At 46.2% G+C, this 16,031-nt stretch overlaps 1 long non-coding RNA gene across 2 annotated transcripts in view; it reads right to left on the bottom strand.

The window, feature by feature from the left end:
• The window catches only part of LOC145508532 (uncharacterized), an 82,859-nt gene that overhangs the window by 55,304 nt on the left and 11,524 nt on the right, over positions 1-16,031 (bottom strand). For both annotated transcript variants that reach the window (XR_014055456.1, XR_014055457.1), the window contains exon 2: positions 3,406-3,542. This is a non-coding gene — a long non-coding RNA (uncharacterized LOC145508532). The remainder of the gene's footprint in view (positions 1-3,405; positions 3,543-16,031) is intronic.

Below are 16,031 nucleotides of genomic sequence, written 5' to 3'. Positions count from 1 at the left end.
GACCACGGAGGAGAAGAAGCCAGAACACCACTTTGCTGCCTCTAGACAAAACTTTTTTTTAAGAAAACATAAAATTCCTCTTACACAGTGGGTGAAACTACAGTGGAACGTCACATATCAACCCAGAGGCCAAGCGTCACAGCTTCTAACCCAAGGCTCCTGTGTCTTCAGGGTAAAGGGCTGGAGGTGGAAGCCCTGAATCTAAGAAAAGTAAATTTCTTACAAAAAATACAAAGAAAAATAATAAATGTGAGTTCCTGTTAATAGGTTCTAAAAACCAGCTGCCCAGGTTCCAGACAGGGGCACATGGCTTGGAGCTATCCAGAGTGAAGGTTCAAGGCCTTGAGAAGACAGTGTGTATCTATGTGCAACTGTGGGCTCCAGCTACCAGACCTCGGATGTCAACCTTGGTGGCAGAGAGGGCAGAGACTGGAAGGAGAGAGATAAAAGGCTGAGATAATCCACACCATCCAGACAGTAGCTGAAATCCTTTGTTCTGCTCTGGGCACCACGCTTGAAGTTACCTTAAATTGTAAACAGGAGCCCAACCCAAGGGGCTGAGTTGGCTGGTGAAGCACTCCAAGGTTATGTTCAGTGAGTACGTGCAGACCTGAAGTTGCACGTCCAGAGAAGTTTGCCAACTCCCCTTGAACCCGCATGTTACCGTCTCTCAACCCCACCCATTGACCTGCACCCACAGCTTCCGCCTTAGCCAGGACGCCCAGTTCCTCTGGCCAGGCTGCCTGCAGCCACCTCCCCTGGACTCTCTGCTCTGGCCAGAGGACACCCTGGAAATGCCTTCTCCACCTGGCAGCTGGCGTGACCTTGCTAAATTCCAGACCTGATTTTGCCTTTCCTCTATCAAAACTCCCTGGTCTGTGCCCACCCTTGCCCCTGCTAAGGCCTCAGAATCAGGTCCAGCTGGTGCCCTGCCTGGGGTAAGCTGTCGGTCTCCCCACCCATTCTGAATCACCTGCAGTGCAGGCGCCAGGCTGCAGCCTGGACTCCCATGTCCCAGCCCCTCTGTCTTGAGCACATAGAGCTCTGGCACCCCTCCTGAGTAGCTGTCATGTACCCTCCAGCATGTGGCTTCCTCTCCTCTGTGCAGTGCCCAGCCCCCAGGGGTTCTCCCAGCCTGCAGACTATCACCCTACAGGGCCAGCTCTCTTCCTGTCCTGCCCTCCACCAGACCACCAAGCACATGTCTGCCCTCAGCTCTCAGCCCTGGCCCAGCACCCAGCAGGAACCCTTTCAGTATTTGCCAACGCATGAATGCCAGCTTTTTTCCAATATTGCAAGGCTGTCTTGGGAAAGGAGGGTTCGTCCTAACCCAAGTGGCATAGTCAGGACGAGTGAGTGGAAGTGACAGAGGGGCAGGAACCAGGTGGGTCTCCCTTCGGCCATAGGCTGCTCCTAGAGGCAGTGAGGACCCTGTCACCTGTGGTCACTGAACATGACAGGCTGGCCCCTTAAAGGGATGACCACAGAGGGGATTACATTTAGATGAGAAAACCTCCACAGCTTCCGGTTACACACCAGACGCGCTGAGACTTGAGCTGCCCTAGTCAGGCCCAGCCAGGCTGAGTCTCCGAGTGTTGAGGAGCCAGACACAGCCCTGCTAGGACCCAGAACCTGTCACCGTTCTGCAGAGGCATGCTGGGTGCCTTTGAGAAGACAAAGTGATTGATGGATATTTGACCATCAGCCTGTTGCCTCCAGGGGGAAAGGTAGAGTCTCCTCCCCCAAACTCTCCTCCCTGAGGGCTTCCCTGGTGGCTCAGATGGTAAAGAATCTGCCTGCAATGTGGAATACCTGGGTTCAGTCCCGAGGTCGGGAAGATCCTCTGGAGAAGGGCATGGCAACAACCCACTCCAGTTTTCTTGCCTGGATAATCCCATGGACAGGGGAGCCTAGCGGGCTACAGTCCATGGGGTCGCAAAGAGTCATCGGGCACAACCGAGCGACTAACACACTCTGTTGCGGGCCCCCAGGGGCAGAGAAGGAGTCTCCTCCCCCAAAACCTGCAGGGCCTCCTTGAGAGCAGAGCCATGTCTTCTTTCCCAACGCTGAACCAGAGTCTTTGCCATCAGAGTCAACCCAGGTGCCGCGGGGGAGGGTAAGTGACCTCAGCCCAGCCAGCAAGGCTCCTTGGCCTCAGCGGGGCTGTCCTCCCTTGCCAGCAAGGTCACTGTTATCTCCTCTGCGAGCGCACTCGCAGGGCCTGGACGCCCTCCAAATATGTAGAGGGAGTTTTCACCTAACCCAAGACTAAGAGGCCTCCCACGCTTGACATTTTCCAAGTGCTGTAAACTCCAGGAGAGGACAAGAAGGAAAAGCACCACGAAATACCTTTCTTTGCAGCCATGGTCTGTGGACGTCACCCGCATGAGGGCACTGGTTTTTATGTCAATGTGTGTGTATCAATGTGTGTGTGTAAGCATGTGCCAATGTGTGTCTTGTGCATGTGTTAACATGTACGTGTGTGCCTATGTGTTCACAGGGGTACAGAGAGGCTATTTCCTTTAATCGCAAGGCTGGATTTATGGAAACGTTTTGTCCAGAACCCTCTCCCAGGCTGGGAAGCCAGGGTAAAGTGGCTCCAATTCTCAGTCTCTAACTACTCGTTGGATGTGGCCACTGGCAGTGCCCTCAATTCCTTTGAAATCTTCACTGTGAGCCATCTTCATCCTCTACAGAAACTTCCACTCCCCTGTTGCTGTCAGAGGTATCATCACTTTCCTGGGTTAGGGGTCTAATCCTCAAAGCCACTGGGAAAGAGGGGAACGCAATGTTCATTGAGAGTCCTGAATCCAGGCCGTCCCATCCTCAGCTGTGTGATGCCGGTGAGTTGGCCTCTCAGCTGGCAAATCTGAAAGTGGCCTGAATGTACGCACACACGTGAGCACCTCTCTCTACATTTCTGTAGTTCCCTGCATTTTAAATCCACTTTCCCAATGTAGAATTAAAAAGCAGAACAAAAACAATAAAGCTTTCTGATCCCTGACTGAATGAACTGCATATCCTCTGTGCCTGATGCACCCCACACAGAAACACTCACAACCATGTGAACGTGCTTAACACTGCTCGACGATACACTTAAAAATGGTTCAGATGTAACTTTTACATTATGTATAACTTACCACAACTAAAAACGAAAACCATTTTCTGCACCAAATGGAGGTTATCTGATTACAGCAACATCTTCCCCACTGGTCTCTGGGCTAAAAGGACAATTTTATAGCCCTGTCATGTCTCACCACGCCTGGCACCTAGTGGAAACCCCATACCTTTTAGCAAACTGCAGGAGGCTTTGGAAAGAGGGGTGGCTGGGGGGTAAGGAGGACAGAGTGAAGCCTGGTACAGAAGCCGAAGGATAGGTGATCATGTTCAACCGTGAGCACTTACCTTCTTTGTCTGAGAAAATCTTCTGAAATCAGGTGGGATTCCCTGCGGTAGGCATGTAGGCAGGTTTAGAGTCAGATAGACTTGCCTCTGCTCCCTGGAACTGCTTTTCATCTGGGTCCTCTTGCCCTTCAAGGAGACTTAGATACCAAAAAAAAGGAGGGGGCAGTTATCTGACAATCCAGTGGTTATGACTCCAGGCTTTCATTGAGCATAGGTTCAATCCCTGGTTGGGGAACTAAGATTCCACAAGCCACCTGGTGTGGCCAAAAATAAAAATAAATAAAAATGTAAAAATAAAAAATAAAATAAGTAAGTAAAATCAAAATAAATGAAATAAAAATGTTTATAAATAAATAAAGGAAATAAAATTTAAATATATTTATATAAATAAAATAAACAACCATGTCCTACTGTATAGCATAGGGAGCTATATATAATATCCTGTGATAAATCATAATGGAAAAGAATATAAAAAAGAATGTATATATGTGTATAACTGAGTCACTGTGCTGCATAGCAGACATTAACACAACACTGTAAATCAACTATAAAATTTAAATTTTAAAATAATTAAAACTAATTTTAAAATTATAAAATTATTATTTATTATTAAAACAATTAAAATAAAATAAATTTAAAAATAAAAGGTAAATTGTTCTTGAATATTTGTAAAACACAAAAACTTGTAATAGTCCCACTATTTTTCATGTCAAAAAAGCAAAGTGATTAAAAAAGCAAAACATAACACCTGGCTTTCTCTTATTAAAATGAAAATAAATCTTTGAATTAGAAAAAGGCAGAAAGTAAAGATATGTTGGTTTTAAAATATAAACAATATAGTCTATCTTGAATTAGAACTGAAAATAAATGCTGCCTATAATGGGTTAATTATTTTATTTTGGCTGTGCTGGGGCTTTTCTCTAGTTGTGGTGCACAGGCGTCTCATTGCGGTGGCATCTCTTGCTGTGGAGCATAGGCTTTAGGGCTCACAAGTTCGGTAGTTGCAGCTCCTGGGCTCTAGAGCACAAGCTTAGGTAGTTGCAGCAAGCGAGCCTTGTTGCCCTGTGGCATGTGGAATCTTCTCGGATCAGGGATCAAACTAGTGTCTCCTGCACTGGCAAGCAGATTCTTTACCACTGAGCAACCAGGGAAGCCCATGTTTTACAAACAAATGATACATAACTGAGTGCAGTGCAGTTCAGTCGCTCAGTCATGTCCGACCCTTTGCGATCCCATGAATTGCAGCACGCCAGGCCTCCCTGTCCATCACCAACTCCCGGAGTCCACCCAAACCCATGTCCATCGAGTCGGTGATGCCATCCAACCATCTCATCCTCTGTCGTCCCCTTCTCCTCCCGCCCCCAGTCCTACCCAGCATTAGGGTCTTTTCCAATGAGTCAGCCCTTCACATGAGGTGGCCAAAGTATTGGAGTTTCAGCTTCAACATCAGACCTTCCAATGAACACCCAGGATTGATCTCTTTTAGGATGGATTGATTGGATCTCCTTGCAGTCCAAGGGACTCTCAAGAGTCTTCTCCAACACCACAGTTCAAAAGCATCAATTCTTCGGCACTCAGCTTTCTTCACCGTCCAACTCTCATATCCATACATGACCACTGGAAAAACCATAGCCTTGACTAGACGGACTTTTGTTGGCAAAGTAATGTCTCTGCTTTTAAATATGCTATCTAGGTTGGCCATAACCTTCCTTCCAAGGAGTAAGGGTCTTTTAATTTCATGGCTGCGGTCACCATCAGCAGTGATTCTGGAGCCCAAAAAAATAAAGTCTGACACTGTTTCCACTGTTTCCCCATCTATTTCCCATGAAGTGATGGGACCAGATGCCATGATGTTAGTTTTCTGAACATTGAGCTTTAAGCCAACTTTTTCACTCTCCTCTTTCACCTTCATCAAGAGGCTCTTTAGTTCTTCTTCACTTTCTGCCATAAGGGTGGTGTCATCCGCATATCTGAGGTTATTGATATTTCTCCCGGCAATCTTGATTCCAGCTTGTGTTTCTTCTAGCCCAGCGTTTCTCATGATGTACTCTGCATATAAGTTAAATAAGCAGGGTGACAATATACAGCCTTGACGTGCTCCTTTTCCTATTTGGAACCAGTCTGTTGTTCCATGTCCAGTTCTAACTGTTGCTTCCTGACCTGCATACAGGTTTCTCAAGAGACAAGTCAGATGGTCTGGTATTCCCATCTCTTGAAGAATTTTCCACAGTTTATTATGATCCACACAGTCAAAGGCTTTGGCATAGTCAATAAAGCAGAAATAGATGTTTTTCTGGAACTCTCTTGCTTTTTTGATGATCCAGTGGATATTGGCAATTTGGTCTCTGGTTCCTCTGCCTTTTCTAAAACCAGCTTGAACATCTGGAAGTTCACGGTTCACGTATTGCTGAAGCCTGACTTGGAGAATTTTGAGCATTACTTTACTAGCATGTGAGATGAGTACAATTGTGCGGTAGTCTGAGCATTCTTTGGCATTGCCTTTCTTTGGGATTGGAACGAAAACTGACCTTTTCCAGTCTTGTGGCCACTGCTGAGTTTTCCAAATTTGTTGGCATATTGAGTGCAGCACTTTCACAGCATCACCTTTGAGGATTTGAAATAGCTCAACTGGAATTCCATCACCTCCACTAGCTTTGTTCGTAGTGATGCTTTCTAAGGCCCACTTGACTTCACATTCCAGGATGTCTGGCTCTAGGTGAGTGATCACACCATCATGATTATCTGGGTCATGAAGATCTTTTTTGTACAGTTCTTCTGTGTATTCTTGCCACATAACTGAAGGTGACTATAATAGAATAGTCTGAATGAGTTTATTCCCAGGGTAAATCAAAGCTGTTAAAATATATATTTTGTTTATTTGTCTGCATCTCAAAAACTCAACAATTCTTGGGTGCAAAGGAAACCAGGAAAAGCATGAAGAAAAGTTCTTAATCATTATCAAAAATTATTAATAACTACTTAAGTCCTTATAGGTGTATTTAGTCGACATCCAAAAGAACCACTAAGAGACACATTTCAAAGGTCACTTGTGTGTATGGACTGGAGTGCATTTTTCTTGCAAAGAGCATATGTGTGTATTATCCGTGTTATTCTTAGAATAAAGAGTGCGGGAAGATAGGAAGCCATCTATCTCATTCTACTGAATGAGCTTTTATATCCATCCTGCAAGCAACTGATGCATCGGAAAGCTGTCCTTTCTGGATTTGCAACTCCATGTTTAACACGTCTTCTCTAGGTAATGGTGTGATGCATCTTCCTGGACTTTCACCTGTATCCTAGCTTGACTTCTAAGAAAGTTGTGACTTTAGGTTGCACGTTACAAGGATAGCTAAAGTTAACTTAAGCCATTGTAGAATTTATGATAAGGGCACAGAGTCTCTCCTAAGATCTTAGGGCAGAAATGCAGAAAAAACATAGCCAAGCTTCAGAAAGGCCCTGGTGCTTTCTCCATCTCACCACTAAGTTATTCTGAATGAGTCTCGTTCACTCTTCTTTCTCAGCAAAGCACCTTTCTGGGCTCTAATATCACAAAGAAGGATGAGGTGGGAAAGATGGCTGCCACAGTCACAGTTACAGATGTACAGAAAAACAGACTCCCAATCTCACAAAACTAAAGTCTAGCCCTCCTTCTGCACAGTAGGGCTGGATAAATTACAAGCTGGAATCAAGATTGCCTGGAGAAGTACCAACAACCTCAGATAGTCAGATGATGCCACTCTAACAGCAGAAAGCCAGGAGGAACTAAAGAGCCTCTTGATGAAGGTGAAAGAGGAGAGTGAAAAACCTGGCTTAAAACTCAACATTAAGAAAACTAAGATCGTGGCATCTGGTCCCATCACTTCATGGCAAATAGGTGGGAATAAAGTGGAAACCGTGACAGATTTTATTTTCTTGGGCTCCAAAATCACTGCAGACAGTGACTGCAGCCGTGAAATTAAAAGATGCTTGCTCCTTGGAAGAAAAGCTATGACAAACCTAGACAGCATATTAAAAAGCAAAGACATCACTTTGCTGACAAAGGTCTGTGTAGTCAAGGCCATGGGTTTTCCAGTAGTCATGTATGGATATGTGAGTTGGACCATAAAGAAGGCTGAGCACCCAAGAATTGATGCTTTTGAATTGTGGTGCTGGAGAAGACTCTTGAGAGTCCCTTGGACAGCAAAGAAATCAAACCAGTCAATCCTAACAGAAATCAACCCTGAATATTCATTGAAAGGACTGATACTGAAGCTGAAGCTCCAACACTCTGGCCACCTGATGTGAAGAGCCAGCTCATTGGAAAAGACCCTGAAGTTGGGAAAGATTGAGGGCAGGAGGTGAAGGTGGGGAGAGAGGATGAGATGGTTGGATGGCATCATTGACTCAATGGCCATGAGTTATACCAAGCACCAGGAGACAGTGAAGAACACGGAAGCCTGGTTTGCTGCAGTCCATGGGGTTGCAAAGAGCCATATACAACTGAGTGACTGAACAACAACAATGAATAAGAGAATGTGACTTTTAGAACCAGAACGAAGTTTAAAGAAAATATCCTGAATATAAGAGCCTGCCACCCTTGCATACAGTAGGTGCCCAGTAAATGCTGTCCTGTCCAGTCCTCAGATAATCGCTTTGAGCTATTGATCTGACCTTCAAAATGGACTCAATTCTCTCTCCTTCTGGGCCTCAAACTCCCCTTTCTTTCCAGTGAGTAGCAAGCTCACCGTTCCTCAATTTCCCTCTGCACAGAAGGAGGGCTTTACAGTTAATATACTGCCGCCTCTGATTGCAGCTTTAAGAGGTGTAACATTTGATAAGCTCCATTTAGCTTGGCTGGGCTGCATTGTTTAAATTATTCAAAGACAGATTGCTCCCCTGCCGTCCCCTCCCCCATCCCAAGGATTTCTGCTCCACTGAGCCCGCTGCCTGCCAGTTACCAGGAAGTAAGGAAGGGGAATCAGCGGGGCAGTTTCTCACTCTAGGACTGAAAATCAGTTCCAGCCGTTGTTCGACACCCATCACACCCCATTATTCCTTGCTAATTGCAAGCCTGGTATGCGGTTAACTCTTTGAGAACAATGACGGCTTTGATTGCCAGGGAGACGCAGGGCTGCCCCTCCAGCCCTCCCCTCTACTCCCATTGCCCTCTCCCACCATCCTCAGCTGACTCCGCCTGTCTGGGATTTCAAAGGTCTCACTTTGAGGAAGAGGAAAATTGGAGACCGGGCTTCCCAGGTGGCTCAGTGGTAAAAAATCCAACTGCCTTTACAGGAGACTCAGGAGACCCCGGTTCAATCCCTGGGTTGGGAAGATCCCCTGGAGAAGGGAAAGGCAGCACATTCCAGTATTCTTGCCTAGAGAATTCCATGGACAGAGGAGTCTGGTGGGCTACAGTCCATGGGGTCACAAAGAGTCAGGCACAACTTAGAGACAGAGTGTGCGGGCAAAACTTGAAGAACAGCTTGCTCCCCAGGCATTCTGATGGTGGGGCATGTAGAGGGGAGTGGGACACTTGGGGACAGAGCCTGTGTCTAAATGACGGGGAGAACAGACAGTCTAGACTCAGCACCTGCTCGACAGCGCCTGCCTAGGCTGTGATACTTTGGCCACCTGATGCGAAGAACTGACTTATTGGAAAAGACCCTGATGCTGGGAAAGACTGAAGGCAGGAGGAGAAGGGGATGACAGAGGAAGAGATGGTTGGATGGCATCACCGACTTGATGGACATGAGTTTGAGCAAGCTCCAGGAGTTGGTGATAGACAGGGAAGCCCGGTGTGCTGCAGTCCATGGGGTCGCAAAGAGTCGGACTCAAATGAGCGACTGAACTGAACTGAACTGAGACTGTCAGTCTCAGAAAACGCTTGCTCCTCCTGGCCTGAGAAACAGGGATGGCAGGAACTCAGTCATCTCCCATGGATAGATCATTCACTGGAACAGTTTGCTTAAAAGCCACTGAATAGGGACTTCCCTGGTGGTCCAATGGCTAAGACTTCGTGTTCCAAATGTAGGGGGCCTGGGTTCAATCCCTGGTTGGGGAACTAGATCCCACATGCCTAAACTAAGACCTGGTGCAGACAAATAAACAAATAAAAAATACGTAAAAAATAAATACAGAGAGAGGTTCAAGAGGGAGGAGAAATATGCATACTTATGGCTTTTTCACGTTGATGTATGGCAGAAACCAACTCAATATTGTAAAGAAATTATTCTTCAATTAAAAATAAATAAACATAAAAAAAAGACAGTGACTAAATGCAGATGGTTAGCAGGCATTGTGAATGGGGGGATTACTTATTTCCATCTACCGAATTCATTGGACTTGATTTGACAGCTATTCCCTTAGAACGAATAAAAATAATTGTAAGAGAGGGCACATGACCTGCAAAGACTAAAATATCTACTCTGATCCTTTACAGAAAATATTTGCTCACCCCTGACCTTGAGTTTGGATGAAAGGAGACTAAGGCCATGTAGCCACTAAATATAGCTCGTGAGCCTTTGTTGAATTGGATCCTGGACCAGAAAAAGGGCGTTAGTGAAATAGCTGGAAAATTTGAATAAGACCTGCAGATTAGATAAGAAAGTGCATCCATGTCAGTTTCTTCATTTTGATCGTTGTACTGTAGTTCTGTAAGATGTTAATATTTGGGAAATCTGGGTATGTGGGAGTTGTTTGTACTATTTTTGCAACTCTTTTGTAAGTTTAAAATTATTCTGAGAGGGTAAAAAAAAAGGTCTACAGAAAAACAATTACAAAGAGATGGAGAGTCTTCCTCGCCAGAACCCAGGGGCCCAGGAGAAGACAGTCTTACGGTAGGGAAGCACCCAGGAAAGGAATGCAGAGTTCTGGAGGCTACCCTCCCCAGAGGGCCTGAGTTTGACCTCACGGGCCCAGATGCTGCAAAGAACACAGGTTTGGGGAAAGGATGTGAAGTGAGGCAGGAGGGGAAGAAAGATGGTGGAAGGATGTCCATGTGGTGACCCCTCTCCACGAAACCTAGAGCCTCAGCCAATTTACTAACCTTATGAAATACAAGCGTGATTAGATTTCTCATGTAAGTTCATGGCCCCAAGTGGTGTCAGCTGACAGGAGGGTGAACAGAGCTCATACCAGAATGCAAGGACAGAGACCATGGCCCATGAGGAAGTGAGGCTGGTCATTCACAGAAATCTCGGGAGGCCTCAGGGCTTACTCAGGCTGCGAAACAGGAGGGGAGACAAATGTACCTACATTGCTAAGGGGCAGATGGAGAAGGAAATGGCAACCCACTCCAGTATTCTTGCTTGGAAAAATCCCATGGACAGAAGAACCTGACGGACTATGGTCCACGGGGTCGAAAAAGTCAGATACAACCTAGCGACTGAACAACAACAACAGAGAGGTCCCAAGGGCTGGGCTCCCCTCTCGGGCAGTGTGGCACTGAAAATGTGCATACATCCTCACAAGGGGTAACCGAATCTCCCTTGAGAACATATAGCTAAGAATGGCCTCCGGACGATCAATGGGGCACCGGTGAGTCAGCCAATTGGAAGTCGATAATGCCTGACTCACCCACTCCCGGTGCTGTTCGCTTTTCAGACCACCCGAACCTGGCAACCAAACTCTGGCAGAGGTCCATGTGCTGTGGTGTAAGCAGCACAACTGATCTGTGGATTCTGCAGCTGGTAGCTAGCAACAAAACAGAAAGTCATGCCCCTACAAAAGCATCTTTAAGGAAAGAGGGTGGATTCTTCCCTTGGTGATAAAGAATCCATCTACCAATGCAGGACAGGTTTGGTCCCTGATCTGGGAAGATCTCACATGCCACGGAGCAACTAAGCCTGTGCGCCACAACTACTGAGCCCACGTGCTGCAACTACCGAAGCCCTCGAGCCCTAGAGCCCGTGCTTTGCAACAAGAGAAGCCACCGTGGTGAGAAGCCTGGGCACTGCAACTAGAGAGTAGCCCCCACTCCCCATAACTAGAGAAAAGCCCTTGCAGCAACAGCACAGCCAAAAATAGATAAAATTTTTTAATTATTTTCAAAAAGAAAAGAAAAGAGGGCATACAGAGAGCAGGAGATTCTCACCAAACAGTTCCCTGAGAACAGCCAAAGAGGCCACAAACCTCAAAATATTCATACTGGGAGAGGCCTGGAAGCTCAGGGGAGCCAGCCCACTGCATTGGGCATTAGAAAGGCTCAGAGCTACTAAGTTGAGAGCTGGGGTTCGAACCTGTCTGCAGGCACATGGGTGTCATGACACCCATCCTGTGACTCAAGAAGGTATTTCTGGACTGGTCACCTTGGTGACTCCATCAGCACTCACTTCCTTGGCTTTATTTTGGACTCAAAGCTGCCCAAGTGATGAAATCATATTTGTCTTTGCCTAAAGCAGTACTGTGTTCTTGCCTGGAAAATTCCACGGACAGTGGAGTCTGGCCGGCTACATTCCATGGGGTCGCAAAGAGTCGGACACGACTGAGCAACTGAGCATCAACACACAAAGCAGCACTTTAGATTTTTTTTTTTTTTTAAAGCACATTTCATGGTGAGAAGCATCTTTTTCACTGCAGTCCAATACACATATACCCGTGGAGGTATATAAAATATCTGAAGCAAAGGTCACACAAACTGATACTAATCCTATTTACAGAGCATTCTAGTGTTTTCTCATTTGGTGTCTTCTTTTCTCAATCATTTAAAAGTAAAGCTACTTGCAGTCAGACAAACACCAGCTGGAGGGAGGACTGTGGTGACCTGAGGGACCTGGAAGAAATGGCAGGTCAGCAGTGAGGCTGTGCTCAGGTGTGGCTGAACGTCCTTATCAGGAAGCTGGAGTTATGACCCCAAGAGGTGCCCCTGGCCTCCGTGGGTCCTCTCACTGCCCTAGGTCCAAGGACATGCCTCAGCTCAGATGCCTGCACAGTCTTTGATTACAGTAACAATTTATACTTCACTCACATTTTCTCACTAGAAATCCCTCAGAACAACCCAGCAGAATAGGTGATGTTTTTCCTTTGTTTAACCAATGAGAAAAGTAGAAGTCAGGCTGCCCAGGTGACTTGCCCACGGTCACCTATGGCCAGGGCTGAGACCTGAGTCTTCTGATGCTCCTTCCACCATGACCCTTCCCCAGCATTTTGATGGTTCTTTGTTGGGACTCGGGGAATCTTCTCTCTTCCTTGGGAAATCTATCCTAGTTCTTAAGCTCTGACTAGACTGGAGAGGTCCTTGAGGAGGAGAAACTTCTAATAATCATCTTGCAGCAGTCTATCCAACTGATAACCTGCAATAGGGGCTTCCACTAAGCCCTTGAGCAAATATTGAGGATTTATACAGAGACAGTAGGGGCTTCCCAGGTGGCGCTAGTGGTAAAGAACCTGCTTGCTAATGCAGGAGACTCAAGAGACACAAGTTTGATCCCTGGGTTGGGAAGATCCCCTGGAGGAGTGCAAGGCAATCCACTCCAGTATTCTTGCCTGGAGACTCCCTTGGACAGAGGAGCCTGGTGGGCTACGGTCCATAGGGTCACGAAGAGTCAGCCACTACTGAGTGACTAAGCATGCACGCACACATACAGAAACAGTGGATTGCTCAAGAAGAAATATGGGAAGGCAACAGTGCTTCCAGCTCTGCCTGGGAACTCTTTTAAGCTGCTGAGGTCAGAAGCGATTTGCAAAGCCCTCCAGGAAACTTGACTGAATGACGCTCTGTGCTGGGAGTTAATGTTTTTATTAATTGGTTGTGTTTGCAGCTTCTTGAAAATATTGTCGACCCACTGGCATCCACCCCCTGTCCCACTGTAACAGCCTCAACCCAGCCCTCCATTTATCAACACAACCGCATCAAGGGATCACCTCCTGGTCTCATCCATCAAACAGGCCACTGTCTGCAGACGTTCCGGGATTTGTTGTATTTGGGATTAAATGTGGGAGGGGTGGGGTAAAATTAACGGGATTTCTATAAATATAACTTCTCTGGCTCTTGTTAAAACTTGGGGTCACAGGAAATCTCTGGTTTCAAACAACTTCATGTGGAGTGATCCTGTTTACTTGAAATGTCTAGCCAAGATCTAACTTTGCCCCATTAATACTAAATAAATAATTTCCACAGAAGCTATTTTTTGGTCATCTTTGCCAAAAATGTTGAGAAAAGGGGCCAGCACAGAAGCTTTACATGCATGTTTCATGTAAAAGCCACAAAATTATTGGGAACTAGGCTTCTTTCTTTTTTTAAGCTGTTTCATGACAGATAAAACTCAGCTGGTGGTGAATGCATCCATACAAAATGATCCATCAGGGCAACCACACTGCAAGTAAAGAGAAAAAAAAAGAAAAAATCAAAGCCTCTTGTTAAAGGTGGGAATGCTGACTTTGTTCAGGACATTCAGGACAGGTGTAGGGACCACTGCAATGGGATTTTACAGTGGGAGAGAGAGGGATGGGATCAACTCTGAACATATCAGTGACAAGTGAGGATTTATAGCAGAGGAGCCTGGTGGGGACCAGTGGCTGGAAAATTCCTAGGAGGAAACATCAAGGCTGAGGAAGTTTCTTCATAAATTGACATAACAGGATTCTTTTTAAATTTTCATTTACTTATTTATTTAGGCTGTACTGGATCTTTGTTGCTGTGCACAGGTTTCCTCTAGTTGCAGTGGCGGAGTTTGGGTGGGGTGGGGAGGTGGGGGGAGGGGGAGCCTACTCTTTTACTGCAGTGCATAGGCTTCTCACTGCAGTGGCTGTTCTTGTTGCAGAAGTATGGGCTTTGTTGCTCTGAGGCATGTGGGATCTTCCCAGACCAGGGATCGAACCTGTGTCCTCTGCATTGTCAGGCAGACTCCCAACCACTGGACCACCAGGGAAGCTCCAGGATTCTTGATGAAGGTGAGACAGGACAATCAGACATTATTGGGGTATGGTGTGCGATGAGGAAGCTGATCAGATATCAAAGGTGATCAGAGATTAAAGTTGGGGGGATTTGGTTAAACTGACTTAGCAGGGTTCTTGCTAAAACTAGATTTTACAAGGAAGCACACAGATGGGCTTGGGAGAAGGCTCAGGAGCCTGACTACAGTTTGGTCAGACAGTCTTTGTCACTGATTACCACCAAGAGGCAGTTCCGTGAGCTCCATGTTCTCTTCCTGTCCAAACCAGCTCCCTGAAAAGGGCCTAGCAAAGGAATTTACCCAAGATATAAATGGCTGTTAAGTAGGGTAGTCAGATTGAGCACATAACAAACACAGAACATCCCGGGACTTCCCTGGTGGTCCAGTGGTTAAGACTCCATACTTCCAATGCATGGGGCGTGGGTTCAGTTCCTGGTCAGGGAACTAAGATTCCACATGTGGCCAAGAAATAAAACAAAAAAAATTTTTTAAAATATGTCATGGCCAGTTAGATTTGAATTTCAGATGAACTGCGAATAATTTTGAGTATGTCTGTCCTGCGCAGTATTCAGACCCACTTATGCTGAAAGCTTTTTGTTGTTGATCTGAAATTCAAATTTAACTGGGTGTCCTGTATTTTATCTTGCCACTCTACTTGATAAGGCCCACTATGCTACCTTTTCAAGGGCATTTGATTTTTAAGAGGACAAGAATAGACAGTAATGGGATTAGAAGGGAATTTTTGTGGGCCTGTGCTGGTGTACCAGGTAAGAGGTTTTTGTTGTCCAAGAACTTGCTTTGATTCAGAAAGAGCAACTTGTCCACTGTCCTCTGCTGTGTGGCTGAGTAACCAAGCTCTGCACCTTGGCCCCTGGGATGGGTGAAAGCTGACATTCCTGAGCGCCTGGCACTTGACATTAGAGGCGAGGTAGGTATTCTGACCCCATTTTCACAAAAGAGGAAAGTGAGGGCAGAGAGATCAGAAAACAGGCCCCCGTTCTCCACCGAGTCAGAGGCCCCTAGAGCCAATCTGGGTCATCTTGAGAGGGAACCTGCTCTCCCTTAAATCACCAGGATGGGCCTGCAAGGGACAGAGGCAGACGGGGATGCAGAGGGATGACCAGACACTTAGTGGACAAATCTAATAAAATGAGCTCTATGCAGAATGCTCAGAGGGCACTGATATTTACTGCGGAGACTGATGAAGCTTCAGAACCAAAGTGATTTGGGGGCAAATCCATAAAGGAAAAGAGAAGGTTGAATTTGGAAGGAAGTGGAATGAGCATGGATCCAATTTCTGAAAATGATCATCCCACCTGCCATCGGAGCCTCTGCTTGCTGCATGTATGTCCACTCCCACTGGTTTTGTACCCAATTCAATAGGAAACTCCAGCCAAAATTTCAGAAAATAAGAGTTTCCTCAACTTTATTCCTAGGAAAGGGCCCCTGCCTAGGTACAACTTTCTCACACACAGAGCCTACAAAATTTGCTGTTTTTCTCTGATTTGTGTTCTAAGAAAATCAAGGTCAGCGTCATTCCAATCTTGGATGTGCCAACAATGCTGCTCTTGAGAGGTTCAACTATCATTGCAGGCCTCCCAGTGGTTCTCAACTGGGGCGATTCTGGGCCCAGGGACGATTGGACGTGACTGTAGGTAAACGGGCTTCCCTGGTGGCCAAATGGTGAAGAATCTGCCTGCAATGCAGGAGACCCAGGTTCAATCCCTGGTTCGGGAAGATCCCCTGGAGAAGGGA

The sequence above is a fragment of the Giraffa tippelskirchi genome, chromosome 1 (genome assembly GCF_054371585.1).
Source record: "Giraffa tippelskirchi isolate mGirTip1 chromosome 1, T2T-mGirTip1v1.2.pri, whole genome shotgun sequence".
Lineage (NCBI taxonomy): Eukaryota > Metazoa > Chordata > Mammalia > Artiodactyla > Giraffidae > Giraffa > Giraffa tippelskirchi.
The sequence above is the reverse complement of the archived record's forward strand: the minus strand, read 5'-3'. Positions and strand labels throughout refer to the sequence as shown.